This window comes from Balaenoptera ricei, chromosome 6 (genome assembly GCF_028023285.1).
Source record: "Balaenoptera ricei isolate mBalRic1 chromosome 6, mBalRic1.hap2, whole genome shotgun sequence".
Classification (NCBI taxonomy): domain Eukaryota; kingdom Metazoa; phylum Chordata; class Mammalia; order Artiodactyla; family Balaenopteridae; genus Balaenoptera; species Balaenoptera ricei.
Window position 1 is genome coordinate 19,823,298 of NC_082644.1, and position 20,261 is coordinate 19,843,558.

Here is a 20,261-nt window from a genome sequence, read left to right on the forward strand (position 1 = left end):
CAGGGCTCTCCTCCCCCACCCCTGGCTGTGGAGCTGATGTCACCACCTTGCCAAATGGCCTTGCCCCCTCAGGAATCAGGAACATGTTTCAGAAGCTCTCTGTGTCACACACACAACAAACAGGTTTTTGTTTCAACTTCAGTTTCCCCAGAACTTAGAATGGATCCCAGGAGCCAGGCTCAGCCTTAGAGCTGAGTCCGGCTGGACGCCTCCCACTTCCCCAGTGGAGAAGTGTCCAGGACACCGGCTTTCCCCTCCAGCCGCCCCGCAGGGGCAAACAAGCTGGTCAGGACGTCCCGACATACCTTAACCCTCGTTCTCTCACCTAAACCCAGGCACGTGTGTGTCACAAATGTGCCGATGGAAGCCAGGAAGGAGAAAAAGGGCGGCAGGGTGACAGATGCACATACCAACCAATTAATCGGCAGTCAATCAGCAGTGATGATGTTGAGAAGGGCGTACGCAGGGCAGGTGCAGGGCAGCAGGGACCCCAAAGCACAAAGGCCAGAGGAGGGAGGGATCACACCACCTGTGCGACATCATTCTACCCTTGACAGTCGCACTGTCTCTTTGGAGGGCATGTGGCACCCTCGCATAGCGTGTGCATGTGTCTCTGAGCCCGGACAGCTTAGCACCAGGGAATAGAAAATAACCTTCCTCCCCTGGCCTGATTCTTCCTGTTGGCCCACCCCCAGGGAGGAATGTCTGTTGTCCAGGGGCTGCTGGCGTCATAGGGAGCTCAGCTCCAGATGTGCCCCCAGGCTTGTTTCCCAAGGGCTGGAGGACACGATGTGCACCAGGAGATATTTTAAATGCCACTAAAACTGGTGCTTCAGTCCCCAGTTTGACCTGTACAGAGAGCAAACTTAGATAAATGATACCGTTGATAGTTCTGCCTTAACTGGAATTTATTTGCATTCTTAATTTTCTCCTTACCTTATAAAACTCTCCTACCTTCCAAAGTAACTCCAAGGGTGCTTAATTCCAGTAATAAAGAGATGTAAATTAAAATAAAATACCTAATTATCCCCCACGAGACAGAGAAATTTAAGATTGCTGCTAGGAGTGCTGGTGAAGGGTTGGAGGATTTCTGAGGGCGATTCTGAATTTCCAAATGGCTCCTACTTCCTAGCGAGTCTTGGGCAGCTATCCTATGGACCAGCCCAGTGTGCAGAGCCACGTGGACGAGGACAGCCCACGAGGGCACCTGGAGGGATGTGCCTCTACCGGGCGGGCTAGTTAACAGACACGTGCAGGACACTGAAGAAGCTAGGCAGGAACCACCAGGAAGCACACAGCACCCTGACCACATGGAAAGGCAAGGGCAGAACAGCAGGCCAAGATGACCCGTGTGTGTCCAGGGAGGACGTGCCAGTCCACATACACATACGCGCACACGCACACACACACAGACGCGCACACGGACACAGACACACAAGGATACAGACGCACATGGACACACACACACAGAGACACACAGGCGCACATACAGACACACATGGACACAGACATACATCCAACTGTTAACAGTGATTATCTCTGGGGAGGGAGAACCACCAGGGAACTCACTTTTTAATGTTTGCTTTTAAAACAATGAATAATGTTTACAATGGTTTGTAAAAAAATAATACATTAAAAATTTATGTCTCCTCTACACTAGACTCAAGTCAGTGAACAAATATTACATCCAGCACGTTAACCTGTGCAGTGGTATGTAATGTTCCACAACCCAGCCCATTTCTTGGTGTCTGTTCTTGCCATTTTTTTTTTTTTTTGGCCCTTTCGCACTTACATAGAAATGAGAAGTGGCTTCTTTTCCTGCATATACTTCATGCTTTTTATGACCACAAGGTAAAAGTAACAGAAGTCTATTCTTGCCATTTCTTTGCCCTTTTTGCATTTACATAAAAATGAGAAGTGGCTTCTTTTCCTGCATATACTTCATGCTTTTTATGACCACAAGGTAAAAGTGAGAGTCCATCCTCTTAGACTTTTACAATGGAATTCTCTAACAACTCAGTATAGTACTGAACAGAAGAAACCACCCCTGTTTTCAAGTACCTTATGTCCAAAGATTCCAAAATATTTCTTTAAAATAAAGTGTTCAGCAAACAAAATCCAAAGACAAACGATCTAGGGGTAAAAAAACTAGGAAAAAAACACTTGGAACATAAATGCCAGGGACTGGAATTCCTAATAAGTGCAGTGATCTAATAAACTACAGAAAGAAAAGACCTAATAAACTACAGAGCCCTGGCCAAACAGAGCAGGTAATTAAAAATGTATATGTATATAACCAGGCAATAAACACAGAAAGCGCTAAGTATCCCTAGAAGTGAAGCTGTGTTCATTAAAACCACCCCCCAAAACTGGCATAACAAGTCCTCGGGACTGCCACGCACGGCAGACACCAAAGACTACGCTGGCAGCAGGTGTGTGGAGAAGCTAGCAGAAATGACAACCCCGCCAGCTAATCCACAATACATGAGTAGCATAAAAGGATGAAGGGGAGGTAGGGGCTTACCTTTTGTTTTTACAAATTAAAGTGGCATTTCTCTTTCCTCCCAAACTGGAAATACACGGTTGACCACGTATTAATTGACCAAAATTAAGATTAATCACAAAATGACTCAGCTTCAGGGCAGATGACATGGACAGCCATCTTTTTACACCAGACATCACTGATGACCACCCCCATCCCCAAAAGAGAAGATGGAGCATTTTAGTGCCTAGACCAGCGGCTTGCAGCCCAGAAAGGGGGCAGGGGAAGGAGCACGGGGCAGAAAGGCAGTGGGGGAAGAAAAAACAAACAGGCAGTGTCCCTACTGCCCTGTAGGCTTCCCTCAAGCCAGCCCCAAGGGGCAGCGGCCAAGTCCAGATCTTTGCCCCTAAGATAGCACAGGGACCAAGGACCAACCTTCGGCTGGATCCCACTGAGGCTCCTACAAGGTGTCAGCTTTGCTAATCTGCGAGATAGACTGAGAAACAAAGGGATTTTACCTGTTATCTTGTGCCTCTCGAAACTTCCCAATTGTTTCTAGGAAGGAGTCTTCAGAAATCTTGGCTCTGAAAATAATGGGAAATGAGAATATTTAAACAGTGAAACTGTCCACATAAACTCAACATCACTTCTGGAAAGGCACTGAAAACAAACTCCTGCCTTCGCTTCTGGAGCCCCGCAGCTGACTCTCTGACCCAGGATGGCTTGGCACTACTTGTTCACTTGTGCAAACAGGAGGAGGTAGGGGGTGTGCAACTGCTCACCCAGGAACAAAGGAAGTGAAACCTGTTGGTCACCCAGGTGCCGGAGCTGGTCCCCAACCACTGACCACCACCGCTTCCCTGCAGAACAAGCCATTCAAATACAAGCCAGAGTCACTGTCAGCTGAGAGTCCATCAATCAAAAAAGTATCATCTCCTGGCTATTGACTTCAGATATGTATCTTTTAGAATTCATCTTCATTGAAATCCAAAGGCACCAGGCGATGAAGGAAAAAGAGATACAGATAACATATTCACGAGAAAATGATTTCCTAAAAAACCCATTTAATTCCCTTTTTCTTTGTTTTTGATTATTATTTTTAAGCCAAACAGAAGAATTTCCACAGTGGTATAGCCAGTTTCTATATTGTATTTGTTACCCCTTCCCAGTGCAGGATAGAGCCCTCAAAATAGGAATCCCCAAGTCCAGTAAGATCACAAACTATCAGACAAAGAGAATCAGAATTGCAAAACCAGAGGTCACAGTGTAGGATTAATGAAGGTTTAGAGGCTGGTTAAATGGATGCTGGCAATTCTACGACTGCCAATGATCCAACATATTTTTTAAACCTCAGAATCAAGCTCTAGCATTTTTTTGTGGTTGGAATTATTTTTTTCTTTTGCTTCAAGGGTTTATACAATTATTGCCATTTTTCTGAAGACAGCTGAGAAGTAGGAGATGCTCCTTGGAAACGCCGTTAATGCCCCATCTCTCCCACACAGCGCCCCCACCCCCCAGGGAGTGGGACCATCATGCCTGCAGCCCAGACACTAGTTTGCACCCCACTCTTACATGTCCACCCAAGCACACAGTTTCCAGGGCCACCCAGGGCCCCTCAGCGCCCAACAGCTCAAGTCAGCAGATAAGACCTCAAAGTGACAGGCAGAAATGGTTAGGATTCACCCGGCCTCACTGTGATGTACTGCCTAAGACTGGGTCTGGGTCTTTCCCACAGAAGCGACTCCTTCTGATGGCCAATTTATAAGCAAAAATATCTTCAGATGAGCAAGCAGGTAAGTGTCCTGGAAAAAGTTATATCCACGCAAGACACAGAACCTATATGGCTTCTGTTTAAATGCTCTTCTGGGCGAGCAGCTGACACAACCGATGGACGGCAATGGGCAAACCCAATAACTATGGCATTTACCCGTTCACACGGGGCTTTCCTAGCACATGGGCAGGCGGGGCCCAGCAGCCACCTGGGGACTGCTGAGAACTCTTTAAGGAAAAAAGAAAGTGAGTCACCCATAAATAAGAGGTTTAGATAAACAATGTGAACACTAAGAATTTTAAAACCAAAAAACTTCTCCCTTCTAGAGATTCAATAAGTCTTTGTCACTTCAATAAATAAAAGCCCAGAGCTGCTTGTTCTGTGGTTGGACAAGGCGCGTGTCATATTCACCCTAATTTCATGGTATTGAGCAACAAGTGACAGCAGGCTAGGGTACCTGTGTGTGTGTCTTAATCACCTCACACAATGCACTTGGACACTGGCGTCCTCATTTTCTCCCTTCAAGCCAAGTCTCCATATCTACCCTCCATCAAAGAGCTTCTAGCCCCCAGGTTCCTGAGTGAAAATACTCGCTTCTGGCTCAGTCAACCCGCTTCTGGCTCAGTCAACCGAGAGGCCCTGAGGGCCCCCAGTTGTCTGCACCCTTTACCACAGCAATTTTTCTCCTTTCCCAACATAAAAACCCACAGGCTATAATTAGTTATCACCATACTGAAGAATGCAAAAGACATGCTCTGTATGCAATTACTAACCATATCATTCTGACTACGCATCTCCTCTGACTATGCAAACCTGCTTATAACGCACATAATGTACAGTCCATTTGCAAAAGAAAGGAATGGAATCAATCAGAAAAGAGAGAAGTGTTTCCCTCTGGTACACAAAGGAGAAACTTGGCCTTTACCTCCCACCACACCCCCAATCCTGCAGGAGAGCATGGGAGCCCCAAGGCCTATGCCCCGATGGCAGCTGTCTCATGACCATTTATGACAAAAGTGCAGAGCCCAGGTGAAGGGGGTCTTCATTTTGCATGCATCTTGCCTACATTCTGCCAATGTGACCTCACCTTCTGAAGGCCCCTTGCCTCAGCAGTAACCCAGTGTTCTCTTTAGCGCGTGGAAAAGACACAAGTGGGATGGGGCCAGGCATGGGACATGCTGTTGGGTCAGAACGACCTGGGTTCCAGGCTTGGCTTCTCCATTTTCCAGCTGTGTGTCCTTGGGGAAGTTACTGGGCTTTTCTGTGCCTCTGCCTCCTCATCCAGAAAGTGGGCATAATAATAGTACCTACTTGGGCTTCCCTGGTGGCGCAGTGGTTGAGAGTCTGCCTGCCAATGCAGGGGACACGGGTTCGAGCCCTGGTCTGGGAAGATCCCACATGCCGCGGAGCAACTGGGCCCGTGAGCCACAACTACTGAGCCTGAGCGTCTGGAGCCTCTGCTCCGCAACAAGAGAGGCCGCGATAGTGAGAGGCCCGCGCACCACGATGAGGAGTGGCCCCCACTCGCCGCAACTGGAGAAGGCCCTCACACAGAAACGAAGACCCAACACAGCCAAAAATAAACATAATAAATAAATAATAAATAAAAATTAAAAAAAAAAAAATAATAGTACCTACCTTATTTGGTTGCTGTAAAGATCCATGAGTAACTTATGTGAAGAGCTTAAAACAGTGTCTGGCAGCTTCCTAGCACTGCATAACTATCAACTATGACTCTTCCTACCTGTGAAGCAGAGCCAGTTATACCTAACTTGTTAATTACCTACCTTGAGAGACATAAATATCAGGGTTCGGCCCCCAGCATGCGTAAGCACAGTCCCCATTCCCCATGACCAAGGCTCTACCAGCCTCCTCCTCTCACAGGGAATTCAGAGCTCAGAGCCTGGGTCTGCCTGGGGTCACGTCCACAATCTCCTGGGAGCAGGGCCCCTGCCTCTGCGGTTATGGATGGGGAAGGAGCCTTGAGCCTCATCTGCTGAACTTCCTCACTTCAGCCCAGAAGCCCACGTTAGAGGTGTCTGGGCAGTGTGAAATGGGGAGATTCAATCAGCACTCCACCCACATGCCCTGTCTGGGGTGGGTTTGCACATTAGTGCAAGACACCATTTCCCACCTCTGAGAAGGGCAACAACGAGACAGGCTGGCTAAAATGTACGGTGATAAGGGGCCGGGGGCAGCATTCACATGCACTGGGGCAACTTCTCTGGGGGCTACTGGGTGACACCTGCCAAGATGACATGTCCAGACCCCCTGACCCAGCAGTTCTCCACCAGGAATTCAGCTGGACACACCCCCACATGTACAAGATGCCCAAGTACAGTATGAGGCTGCTGATAGGAAAACTCTGGAAACACCTAGAAGTCCATCAGTTCATGTGCATGTGGGCACATATATGTATGTGTTTGTGTGTATACACACATGTATACACACTGCATATGTGTAAGCTGATTTGTGTATGAGCTGTGGCACATCTATAGGATGGAATACTATGCAGCTGTTAAAAAAAATAAAGCGGTCACTGAGATGAAAGGATATCCAAGATACTTAGTTCAGTAAAAATTAAGGTTCCCCACAGTGTTATAATATGTTCTCATTTGTGTAGACACAGGGTATGTAACCATTTGTACGTGCACATAATTTACTCCAAACTATTTGATTAGATCAGCACTTAATCAAGGATCTGCTGGCAGTGAGCGACTAGAGAGTTGCTTTGGTCTGGAGTAGGGGTGTATTTCATTTTTTACTATGTGTATTCTTTAGTACTATTTGAATTCTTATCTTAAGCATGTGGTTTCCTAATTAAAATACTTTAAATCTGATATTAAAAGTAAAATATATTAAATGTAAAAAAATCAGAAAATAAAAGGTCAGAGAAGAAAACATTTCCGGCAATTTCAAAAAACAGGTTATTATAACTATTAAAACGTGATTCCCTTTTGTGAAATTTACTAAAGTCACTGCATTAAAATGGAAGTTTTCAAGACCAGCAAACAGACTTTACATCATTTCCAGCAGTTCCGACGTTTTGTTGGACCTATCTATCCTAAGAAAACTCGGACACAGAGGAGAGCATTTTGGTGCAGGTGAGTGCCGCAGACCCCGAAGTGGGAGAGGCTGGCTCACAGCCATGCGGCAAGAGGAACAGAGACCTGGAACGCAAGAAAGAAGAAAGGACCAGCAGTCTGTGGGCGGCTGAGTTGGGGAGCAGGGAGAGGAAGTGAGGGCCCGAGCATGAACTGTGCCCCATGAGTCTCTGCATGTGGCCCCATCCCACATGATCCAGGGTTCCCCAGCACCAACTTGTGACTATGCAATGTTGCATAGTTAAATATGATAATGTTGGACATTCAGATCGTTGTCAATTTCCCTACTTAAAATTCATTTTTAAAGACTGATTTTAACAACCAGCAAAACTTGAGCTAGGAGCCCTTCTTTCTAGAATGCAGAGCCTATTTGCCGAGGTCGGGTGGCACAGAGAGGACACCGTGAGAGGGTCATCATAAGGCTCTCTCCTTACATAGGTGGGGGCCAGGAAACACTTACTTCATCATGCTCATGGGTTTGCATCCTTCTGCTGGGAAATATTGCACATAACTTTCATAACATTCATTTGACTCACTTCTCAGTTTTCCATGAGTTGAGGTATTTTGAAAAGGCATATTTTCTATGATATTACACAGTCAACATCTAGAACATTTTTTATACTTCTTTCAAGCAAATTAGACGCCTTAATTCAGTCCATGTTTATTCTCCCATGGTGGCCAGAGCACGGACTCTGAGGCCACCCTGCCCAGGATCAGGTCTGGCGCTGCCCCTTCTCAGCTGTGTGACCTACAATAAGTCACTACCCCCTCTCCCCCAGCTACTCCCCCAGCTCCTCCACCTCCTCCCCAGCTCCTCCCCCAGCCCCTCCACCCTCCCCAGCTACTCCCTCACCCCTCCACCCTCCCCAGCTACTCCCTCAGCCCCTCCACCCTCCCCAGCTACTCCCTCAGCCCCTCCACCTTCCCCAGCTACTCCCTCAGCCCCTCCACCTCCTGCCCAGCTACTCCCCCAGCCCCTCCACCCTCCCCAGCTACTTCCTCAGCCCCTCCACCTCCTCCCCAGCTACACCCCCAGCCCCTCCACCTCCTCCCCAGCTACTCCCTCAGCCCCTCCACCCTCCCCAGCTACTCCCTCACCCCTCCACCCTCCCCAGCTACTCCCTCAGCCCCTCCACCCTCCCCAGCTACTCCCTCAGCCCCTCCACCTTCCCCAGCTACTCCCTCAGCCCCTCCACCTCCTGCCCAGCTACTCCCCCAGCCCCTCCACCCTCCCCAGCTACTTCCTCAGCCCCTCCACCTCCTCCCCAGCTACACCCCCAGCCCCTCCACCTCCTCCCCAGCTACTCCCCCAGCCCCTCCACCTCCTCAGCTACTCCCTCAGCCCCTCCACCCTCCCCAGCTACTCCCTCAGCCCCTCCACCTCCTCCCCAGCTACTCCCACAGCCCCTCCACCCTCCCCAGCTACTCCCTCAGCCCCTCCACCCTCCCCAGCTACTCCCTCAGCCCCTCCACCTCCTCCCCAGCTACTCCCTCAGCCCCTCCACCTCCTCCCCAGCTACTCCCCCAGCCCCTCCACCCTCCCCAGCTACTTCCTCAGCCCCTCCACCTCCTCCCCAGCTACACCCCCAGCCCCTCCACCTCCTCCCCAGCTACTCCCTCAGCCCCTCCACCCTCCCCAGCTACTCCCTCACCCCTCCACCCTCCCCAGCTACTCCCTCAGCCTCTCCACCCTCCCCAGCTACTCCCTCAGCCCCTCCACCTTCCCCAGCTACTCCCTCAGCCCCTCCACCTCCTGCCCAGCTACTCCCCCAGCCCCTCCACCCTCCCCAGCTACTTCCTCAGCCCCTCCACCTCCTCCCCAGCTACACCCCCAGCCCCTCCACCTCCTCCCCAGCTACTCCCCCAGCCCCTCCACCTCCTCAGCTACTCCCTCAGCCCCTCCACCCTCCCCAGCTACTCCCTCAGCCCCTCCACCTCCTCCCCAGCTACTCCCACAGCCCCTCCACCCTCCCCAGCTACTCCCTCAGCCCCTCCACCCTCCCCAGCTACTCCCTCAGCCCCTCCACCTCCTCCCCAGCTACTCCCTCAGCCCCTCCACCTCCTCCCCAGCTACTCCCCCAGCCCCTCCACCCTCCCCAGCTACTTCCTCAGCCCCTCCACCTCCTCCCCAGCTACACCCCCAGCCCCTCCACCTCCTCCCCAGCTACACCCCCAGCCCCTCCACCTCCTCCCCAGCTACTCCCCCAGCCCCTCCACCTCCTCAGCTACTCCCTCAGCCCCTCCACCCTCCCCAGCTACTCCCTCAGCCCCTCCACCTCCTCCCCAGCTACTCCCACAGCCCCTCCACCCTCCCCAGCTACTCCCTCAGCCCCTCCACCCTCCCCAGCTACTCCCTCAGCCCCTCCACCTCCTCCCCAGCTACTCCCTCAGCCCCTCCACCTCCTCCCCAGCTACACCCCCAGCCCCTCCACCTCCTCCCCAGCTACTCCCCCAGCCCCTCCACCTCCTTAGCTACTCCCTCAGCCCCTCCACCCTCCCCAGCTACTCCCTCAGCCCCTCCACCTCCTCCCCAGCTACTCCCACAGCCCCTCCACCCTCCCCAGCTACTCCCTCAGCCCCTCCACCCTCCCCAGCTACTCCCTCAGCCCCTCCACCTCCTCCCCAGCTACTCCCTCAGCCCCTCCACCTCCTCCCCAGCTACACCCCCAGCCCCTCCACCTCCTCCCCAGCTACTCCCCCAGCCCCTCCACCTCCTCAGCTACTCCCTCAGCCCCTCCACCCTCCCCAGCTACTCCCTCAGCCCCTCCACCTCCTCCCCAGCTACTCCCACAGCCCCTCCACCCTCCCCAGCTACTCCCTCAGCCCCTCCACCCTCCCCAGCTACTCCCTCAGCCCCTCCACCTCCTCCCCAGCTACTCCCTCAGCCCCTCCACCTCCTCCCCAGCTACTCCCTCAGCCCCTCCACCCTCTCCAGCTACTCCGCCAGCCCCTCCACCTCCTCCCCAGCTACTCCCCCAGCCCCTCCACCCTCTCCAGCTACTCCGCCAGCCCCTCCACCTCCTCCCCAGCTACACCCCCAGCCCCTCCACCTCCTCCCCAGCTACTCCCCCAGCCCCTCCACCCTCTCCAGCTACTCCGCCAGCCCCTCCACCTCCTCCCCAGCTACTCCCCCAGCCCCTCCACCCTCCCCAGCTACTCCCTCAGCCCCTCCACCTCCTCCTCAGCTACTCCCCCAGCCCCTCCACCTCCTCAGCTACTCTCTGCGGCGGAAGCAGCATGACTGAGGAGTTGTAAAGCACATATACATACTACAGGAGTGCACACTGAATCAATGTTAACACAAGCGACACTGCGCTGTTGTGACACAGTGGGGACACTCCCCAGTGCTGGGGAAGGTCCACCAGAACCTCACAGCCACACTCAGCCACATCCTAGCAGAAACGAGTGTGGGGGAGAAGCAGGTGTTTTCAAGCCAACACCAATCCCCGTGCTAGCTCTAACTCTGTGATTTTGCCTAGATTTAAAGCTTTTCTTTCTAAAACGCACGGCCACGACGTCAGCTTTTACTACCACCCCCTGCTCCATGAACCTGAAAAGGTCTAAACTCTGGGTCCATCTGACTCCAAACTCGATCAAGCCCTTTCTTTGACAGCCTGACTGGGCTGCCCCAGAGCGACGTCTGCCCTCTCTTCCCAAACTGTGTGTTGGCACCACCCCAGGACTCCCCCTCAGGCCGCACCCCCTTCCACCCCCGCTGTCCACCCTCCTACAGGGCTTTGAGAGCACACGGCCCAGACCCACCTACAGACATCTTGGTTGGAGCCCCCTGTGCACCCGGAGTCCGTGTGATTTCAGGGGCTGAGAATCAGCAGAAGTGCCACCACACTGCCTGCCTTTCCCAGGGTGACCCTGCCCTCCTGCTCCACGCACCCCGGCTGTGCCCTGCTGGGTACATTTCCATCATACCCACCCCCGGAAATCCTGGTTGTCACTACAGCTTGGCTCATGGGCCAGCGCAGCCTGAAAACTGCCCTCAGAATGGATGCCTGGACTTGACTGAGCTTCGCTTACTGGGTCCTGTGAAAAGTTATAAGCAAGAAGAATAGTGAACGTCCCACCAAAAGGTAAAGGTGAGAAAGTGACTGTTCACAAGAGCAAAGCAGGCACTCCTGCCGGACTCCACCAGCATCACTCACGACGGAGGTTTCTACCACGCTTTGCCGTACTCACCCCTTGCACTGTGAGTGACCCAGGGCACGTACGGTACCATGAGACAGGAGGTCACTCACGTCCCTCGTGTGCAGCTCTCTGGGGTGTGCACATGCCTGACCATAAACACTGGACACCTGAAGGAGCCCTCGGTGTGGGTCAAGAGACTTGGCACCGATAACGGGGCCGCAGCCGTGCGGACCCCTGCTGCCTCTGGGAGCGGCAGTAACTTCCACTCCCCAGCAACCTCCGGATCCTTCAGAGCCCTGAGGAGACGGGTTTCACGTGCTGCTGCTGCTGCTGCAGAGAAAGAGACTCAGAAAATGCAACAACTGGCCTGGAGCCAAGATCAGAGCTGGGACTCCCTCCCTCCGGGGTCTCGCATTACCCGGAGGCCTTGTCAGCACCTCCGGGGCTCAGGACGGTGCATCACACCGGGGGTGGGGCGGGCACGGCACAGTGAGCAGGACAGAAACCGCTCTCTGGGGAAGCCTCGTGTCTCCAGTTGGAGCTGGTGCTCCTTCTGCCCCGGAGCCGGCAGCTCCCACCCTTCCTTCTCCAGGGACTCAGGGCAGAGATGAGGGGCGTCCCTGCCGCACGGCTGGCACTTCAGAAACAGTGGTTTCTTCTCCTCACCATTTGGTGAAGACATCACAGAATCTGCCCAGAAAGAACCATCTGGACTCTGGGGCTGGCGGAGGGCTGCACTCAGGGCTGCCTGGGGCAGTATCCTGCACCCCCAGGTGCTCACGGCCCCCTCCGAGTGTCCTCCGGGAAGCACGTGCGGTTGCACCAGGGGAGCAGATGCCTCTTGCCCTGCACAGGGCCCCCAGACCCAGCCCGGCTGCAGAAGGACAAGAAGGTCTCTCCTCTCGGCCAAGGCGGGAGGGACGGGCCTGTGAGCCTCACCAAGCCCAGACCCAAGCGGGGATTTCTTTTTTAAGTCCAAACCACAAAATGCCACTCTCTCTGCCTTCATATCTAGTGATTCCTTAAAAATACACAGCAGAAGTACAAAGTCAGGCCAGCTCGACCACAGGCCATCATCCAGCTCGAGTCAGCAAAGGCCGGAGCCAACACGAGGCCCTCTCCTTTCAATCCTGCCTCCCTCCCCGGACGTGGCCTTCCCTCCCAGCTTGGCAAAACCCATTAGGGAACCCACACGCTCCAGCAAAAGTGCCGTGAAGCCCCAGGTCTCCTCACCCTGGCAGGACACAAAGCAACAGCCATGTCCCATCATCTTGGGCTCAATTTCACCTCAGTATTGATTTTAGACGTCCAACTGTTCTCTACTGTGCACATACCCCTCGCACAAACCTTTGAGTCTGATTCGCCGGCTTCCACACCCCTTCAAGGGGACTTCAGGAACGCCAACTCAGCCTTGGGCTCGGCCGAGCACCTTGCAGCAAAGCCTGTTATTTTGAGACTCTGCTGCCTCTGTACCGTGGTCAAACCACACCAGCCCACACCTAGCCAACGGTGGACCAGGGGGCCTCTGTCTGTCTGACCCCAAGGTGCTGTGGAAGCCGCCAGGAAGGTCAGAAGGGCACAGAGTCCAGTGAGATGGCCATATTGGAAAAATCAAATGCCTGTATCCCTCCAGATGGCAGGAAGGTGCCTGGGAGTCACCTCTGCTAGAATTCCCAGTGTGAAGCGAAGCCCAAGTCACAGTGAGGCATCTGAAGTACCCACACACACCCCACAGTCCAGGAATTCACTCTGAAGTCGCCACACACGGAAGAGACCACCCACGTTTCACAAGCCACTGCTGGCCGGACCCGGGTCCTATTAACCTGCAGCCTGCCCGGAGCCCAGTCCAATGGCCCCAGAGCCCACAAAGGCCCTGTCCTTTCATCAGATGGAATTCCACAGCGGACAGGGCGTTCCCTTTCTGAGCCCTGTGTCACCTTCCAGATGATTCAGAACGTGTGAGACACGGAAAAGCGGCAGCTGGCACATCATCATCACACTGTCATCTTCCAGGCGGAAAACTCCAGCTGAGGGGTTAACCAGCCTCGCTCTGTCTCCTGCCGCCCCCAGGAGGCACCTCCGCTCTGGGACCACTGCTAGGGAGCGGGTTAGGAATGAGGCAGGAACAGAGGCAGAGAGAGGGGTCTCTAGCCAGGAGGTCTATCCTCCCCATTCATGGGAACCAAAATTAACTGAAAAATCTACATGACATTCTGAACATCCTTAAACCACATACATGAGGCCACCAGCTCCACCCCCCCACTAGGGTCCTGCCAACCTGTCCCGGTGGAGGACTGTATCTCGGCCCAGAATGACTGGGCTCAGAATGACGGGGCACAGGGGTAAGGCACCTTCCTCAGCATCGGCCGCAGTTACACCAGGTGCCCAGCCAGGGAAAGGCCTCTGAGCGCTGCACACATTCGCCCCCTGGCACATGCTGGGCACCCGCGTCCAGCAACAAAGGACACGGGGATGGGATGTAGGGATGGAATAGAGGGGACCCCAAATGTGGTTCTAGAACAGTGCCAACCGGAGGAAAGGACTTGGTTTTCTAATATTTCAGGACCCTTTTTGGTAAGATGCATATGGTTTTAAAGGCTGAGTAAATGTGAATAATTGTGCTGCACTAATCTCCTTTCTGACCATCAGACTTACTCAGCTGATAGAAAATAGGGGTGTGTGCACACATCAAACATCCCCGTTCTGTTGAGGGTGCCAAAGCTTGGAGGACTCGCTTCCTGCCGAACTGGACCTGGAGCACGGCCATCTGGCTGTGCCATCCGCCTCAGGAACAACCACTCCTCCTTGGGCGACCCCTGCTAAGACCAACCCGAGGCCTGGGCGAGGTGCCGGGCCTCCTCGTGAGCATGTAGTCCCACGAGAGACACAGGGTCAGGCCTTTCTCATCCAGTGGGTCCCTGATGACCGCTGCGTCCAAGGAGGTCCACCTGACCCCTGCTACCCTCATGTCATGGGACATGGAGCAGGAACTCATAGGGGGCAAATGTCCACCTGTGGAGGGTCCGGCAGGTGGGTCCGTTGGGTCCCTCGGGGTGGGCTGCTGCCCCCTGGGGTGGGAGTGTGCGCCTGGTGGGCTGGCCTCAGACAAAAGTGGCTTGGTCCCTGGTCCTGGGAATAGGTGCTTCCCTTATCTGCAAAGCTGGCTGTGGGCCAGGCCTCACCCAGGCACTTCTGCTTTCCCTGTGACCACAGAGAAGGACGTGGTCTAGACAGATGCTCCTGGTCAGTGTGGGCACCACTTCCCACGAAGGTACTTCCTTATGCTCCCAGCGGTCACAGATTCAGGACGCTGCCACCCCCACTGCCACAGCTTCCCTCTGGGCTCTACACTCAGTGCCACCAGTCAGGTCCCTGCTGGGGACACCTGAGTCACTGCATGCTGGACACAGCGAGGGACTCAGGCAGGCCTGTGATCACCTGCTGAGGGTCAAGTCCAGGCAAAGATACGGGGGCCGGGCATACCTGCAGCTGCCCAGGTGGGCGCTGGGCAGCAGAGCAGACGGTGGGGATCCTGGGCCAGACGCCAGGCACGCCTCTCAGAGCTGCACACATGCCAACCCAGTAAATCCTCAGAGCCCCCAAGGACCTGGCCCTTCATTCCAGACAGGAGGAAACTGAGACACAGACAGCTCTCAGCTCTGCCCGGCCTTCCGCCTCTACCAGGACGGCGCTCTCCCCTGCACTGGGACCCTGACAGCACTCACGCCAGCCCTTCCTCCAGGTGTGGGGTGATGGGCGCCCCCAGCGAGGAAGTGCTCCCAGAAGAGCAGAAAATGAGCTCCAACCCTGGGCTGGCTGTGGGGATATCAGGAAAAGCAGAATTCTCGTCCTGATCTTTGCCCTTGTCAGCGGCCAATGGGGCTTCCTTCAGGGCTGGCTTGGCCTGGCCCTGCCTACCTTCCATCAGCCCCTTGGCGTCCTTCTCAGCCTCCGGGTGCCTCACAGCCCCCCAAAGCCCTGGGTCTGGAAATTGATAAGGAGGGGCAGGGAGGGGCCCCTGGGTGGAAGTCATTCATCTCAGGCCCAGGAAGCAGCGCAATCCAGGGCACCGACAGCCAAGGTGGCCCAGCTCCTTCCGCAGCAATGGTCACCAGGCACCTGACCACCTGATGCAGGTCTGGAGGCAGCTCCCCCTACCCACCAGGGCCCCCCCAGCCAGCAGCCACACCCTCTCCCCCTGGTTACCTCTAGTCTGAGCGTCACTCATCACCTGTGAGAAGCCAAGCAGATGCATGGGGTAGCGCTGACTTCCCCAGTATCACTGCAAGAGCCTTCCCAGGGCGGGGCCAGGAAGGGAGTGAGTCAGGCCACCTATGACCCCAGGAATATACTGCCGTCTCACAGGGATTCTTCCTTCCAGCAACCGTGATCATCATCAGATATTCGCAGATAAGAGTACAAAGGGTTGGAAACTTTCAGAAGCCACGTCAGTGTCGAGCAGTGGGGTCAAGTGTCTGAAACCCACCGTCTCACCCCAGGCCTGCTCCCCACGTCACCTCGCCATTCCTCAGGGCTAGAAAGCAGAAATTTCCCCACTCCCATGTCGGAGACCCTGACCTAGGTGGATCACATCGTGTTAGTAAACACATCTGCCTAACTGGGCTTATTTAAATCCAGTGTCTCATCAAAATCTCAACTTGTTCCAAGTTAGGAACACAGCGGACACTTTGTAAAGGACGGTTCTGGCCAAGGACGGCGGCTGCATCTGAATCTCCAGGCCATCCACACGTCCCCACCTCCAGGAGATGCCTTTCCCCAGGGAAGTCCGGGAAGCACGCCCTTTCCAAATAAATGCACTTTGCTAACTAGGTCAGGCAGGAGTGCACACTACCCATCGTTTCTTGCTAGCTTAGAAAAAAGGCATAAGAGTGAAATGAAATAATTCACACACACTGCACCCTGCACAGTGAATGAAGAGTGACTAGTTTCATGCTCAGAAGAATGTGGTTTCTGTTCAATGTCAAGCTGTTTCAGACGGGACATTCTGAAAACTCAATTGACAATACAACCTCATTAAAGATTCTATAACTACAACCAAAGGGGAGAGGAAGATGGGAGGAACTGGGAGATGGGGATTGACATGGATACACTATTCATAGTATGTATAAAATAGATAACTGATGAGAACCTACTGTATAGTACAGGGAACTCTACTCAATGCTCTGTGGTGACCTGAATGGGAAGGAAATCCAAAAAAGAGGGGATATATGTGTATGTATAGCTGATTCACTTTGCTGTACAGCAGAAACTAACACAACATTGTAAAACAGCTATACTCCAATAAAAATTAATTTAAAAATAAACAAATAAGAACTATGTTAACAGCAACAACAAAAACAACTCCATAACTACAAAACTTTGGAAAAGACATTTCCAAAGTTGCTGCTTCACCCTGACCTGTGGTCAGAGGGGGGCACCCAGTGGGTAGCTCTGCAGGAGGCTGCCCAGGACAGGCTTCAGGCTTGGGATGGCAACCACACCCAAAGCATCCATGGGTGACAGAAGTTTCCAGAAACATTTCAGCCACAGGGAGGGGATTACTCAGAGGCGAGGACATACATAACAAGGCTCTCCCAACTTGCAGACCAGAAACTCGAAGCTCCTGCTCCAGCTTGCCCAGCCTATCCCTGGCGCCCTGGCCCCCTACCCTGCGAGGTCCCTGGGGCATCTCTCTGCTCTCTCCAAAAACCAGGAGAGCCACGCTGGGTAACCCCCCTCCCTCCCTCCCGCTCATGCACGGAACCCACCGTCAGTGGATTACAAGCCCCTCAGTCTTCAGTGGGAAACAATTTACTGCCTTCCTGGAGGTGCCTGCTGCCAGGCTGCAAAGCCTCCCCCCACACCCCGACCCTGGCAGGAGCTGGCACCTGGCCAGCAGCACAGCCCGTGGACCACGTCTTCCCAGGCCAAGGGGACCTGCAACAGTTATTGCTCACTGGTGAGGGCGGAGCTGGGCCTGGCTTTCTGGAGGAGTCTAACAAGCTCTGCCACGCTTCTTTCCTCGGACTCAGCAATCCTACAAGTTCAAAAGGATGCCAGCCCAGGAATATTTATCTCCATGTCACTTGAACGAAAATAAAAATTTATAATCTAAATGTACACTCATCAGGAACTGGCTAAATAAATAATATTACAGCATGCTCTGCCATCAAGTTAATGCTTGTTGACAAATACGGATGAACACAATATATTATTAAATGCAAAGAGGAGACGATAAAACAGCACTTAAATGTAAGCTCATTCATGTAAAAAAATAGCCAGGAAAGCTCAGGCCCAGAAGGGTGTGGGCACCATTGCTCCAAGCACTCGCTGGAGCTCAGTCCCTGATCCCAACAGGGCAGCATTACCTGCCTCTGCAGGGGAGCTCTCTGGGGCCAAGTGCACCTGATCTCGGAGCCCAGGGCACCAGGCAAGCTGGCCATGACCGCCTTTCGGAGGTGGAGAGGGGCCAGGTGCGGGAGGTGCTCAGTTCTGGGCCGGGGACTTCTGGGGCATCTTTAAATATTTTCTTTAGACTTTTCTGTATCTTCTAATTTTTTTACTTAGGAAATGCCTTTTTCAGTACTTTTCTTAAAAAACAATCATGTCATTTCCAAACAACAGCAGCTTCTCCAGATTCTTTCAGTCGTTTTGCCCCTAGGCCACCCCACAGCAAAGGGGAAGGTGGCCCCGAGTCCCCCCAAGTGCAGTCCTGCCATCCTCACGGCCGCATTCCAGTACTTCCGGTCCTCAGCCAGACCAGAATCTGCACCTTCAAATCCCCAGCACGACTCTGGTTACCCGTGTCTCCATGTCCCAGTCACACCACATTCCCCTCTGCATCTGTGCTGCTCTGCCCCGTCAACTCTGACCCGTCCATTTACCTACCAAGAGAGACGTAAATTAGTCTGGGTGCTGGGCCCAGCTGCCTGGGTTTGAGCTCTGGGTCCCCTTACCAGCTGTGATGACCCAGGCCAGCTGTTTAACCCCTCAGCCCCTCGGATTCTGAGCTGTAAGACAGAGCTGGCCTCAAAAAGTACGTGGGTTATTATGACACCACTTGGCATGATAGATGGTAATCACTAATGTCAGAGATGATATTAAAATCTACCACGGAATGACCTGGGCCGTTTGCTAAGCCTTTAACGAGATCATCACACTGTAGCTGCCGAATCCTGCTGAGGGCAGCAGCCATAAAAAACCAATTCTGCCGGGACTTCCCTGGTGGCACAGTGGATAAGACTCCACCTGCTAATGCAGGGGACACGGGTTCGATCCCTGGTCCAGGAAGATCCCACATGCCTCGGAGCAACTAAGCCCGTACGCCACAACCACTGAAGCCCGTGCGCCTAGAGCCCGTGCTCCGCAACAAGAGAAGCCACCGCGATAAGCCCACGCACCGCAACAAAGAGTAGCCCCCGCTCGCCGCAACTAGAGAGAGCCTGCGCACAGCAACGCAGACCCAACGCAGCCAAAAATTAATTAATTAATTTTTTAAAAAACCACACACCAACTCCGCCAAGTTTCACGTTTTGCTCTTTCGACAACAACCTTTCCCCAAAGAAACTGATCAGAGAGGGAAGGAGCTTTGTCCTTGGCGTCTGAGGAAATCCACCTCTTCCGCACACCTCCAAGCAGCACTGATCTCAGCCTGTGACTCTCATGTCCTGTCCTAAAAGATGTCACCCTGCAGGGTGGCACCTGCTTACCGGAGGACACCTTGGGACAGGTGTTGCTGATGAGAGCAGCTGCCTCATGCAGTGACCTAACATTCATACTCCACAGCAGAAAAGAGTAAGAAGACCCGTGGAAGGGAGGAGGGCGCTTGGGTTGCCCAGAGCCAACCTGTGAAAGCCAAGGCCAGGAGAGGCATCCCCTGGCCCTGCCGGCGCACCGGAGTGAGGCTCACACGGGGACAGCGGGAGCAGTGCCCACAGCTCCAGGCACCTCAGACACCTGCACTGGCTCAGTAATCACTTCCTTGATTTAACTCTAAAACATTCAGTCACTGGGATGAGTCAGCCGTGGCCGTCACCGAGAACGCTGTCTCTCAGAGAATATAAATCAAACGGCCCTCGCCAGTCTTGGATGCGGCTGCCGTTGGGTCACCGAGGTCTTACGTGGCTGGCTTAAGAGCCTCTGAAGAGATGAAGAGCCATTAGAGCCTATAACGGGGGAGGGGCTGGCACAGAGCGGTCCCCAACAGCCAGGCGCGGGGCCTCCCGAGCTGGGCCACGCACAGCTGCTGCCGTGCCTTGTTCTCCATCCCTCCGCCTCCACCCTCAGAGGCCCACGTCGTGCCAGCCCCGTGAGAGGCACACCCAACCCACAGCCCTGCTCCCATAACACCTGCGGTCCGGGGGGAAGAAAGCCCTGATCGACGGTCACACGAGGACCCAGGTGCAAATGCCCACGGGCTCTGTGCAAACAAGACAGAATCCGGGGGGGCAGGGCCAGCGGGGTGAGGTCAGTGCCGACCGGCCAGCTCTCCGTGCCGCTCTGGGCAGTGCTTCCCGCACCTGGAGAGCCAGGACGGGACCCTGGGGCCACCTGGGAGCCCAGACCTGAGGGGATGAAGTCATGCCCACCCTGGTGAGAGCCCCGGAACACTAAAACACGGAAGTAAACGCCCTCCAGTGTCCTCTCCTAACGGCAGCAAGAAGAACTCAAAGCCAAAAGAAAGCCCATGGGGCTGAGCAGCGCACCCCAGGACAGGTGAGCCCGGAAGCGTGAAGACTGGAGCACACACCCCACGCCATGCCAG

At 53.9% G+C, this 20,261-nt stretch overlaps 1 protein-coding gene across 3 annotated transcripts in view; it reads right to left on the bottom strand.

Moving 5' to 3' along the window:
- SEMA4D (semaphorin 4D) overlaps positions 1–20,261 on the bottom strand; it is a 123,677-nt gene that overhangs the window by 46,695 nt on the left and 56,721 nt on the right. For all 3 annotated transcript variants that reach the window (XM_059926999.1, XM_059926997.1, XM_059926998.1), the window contains exon 2: positions 3,001–3,066. The gene's annotated coding sequence lies outside the window, so the exon portion shown is untranslated. The remainder of the gene's footprint in view (positions 1–3,000; positions 3,067–20,261) is intronic.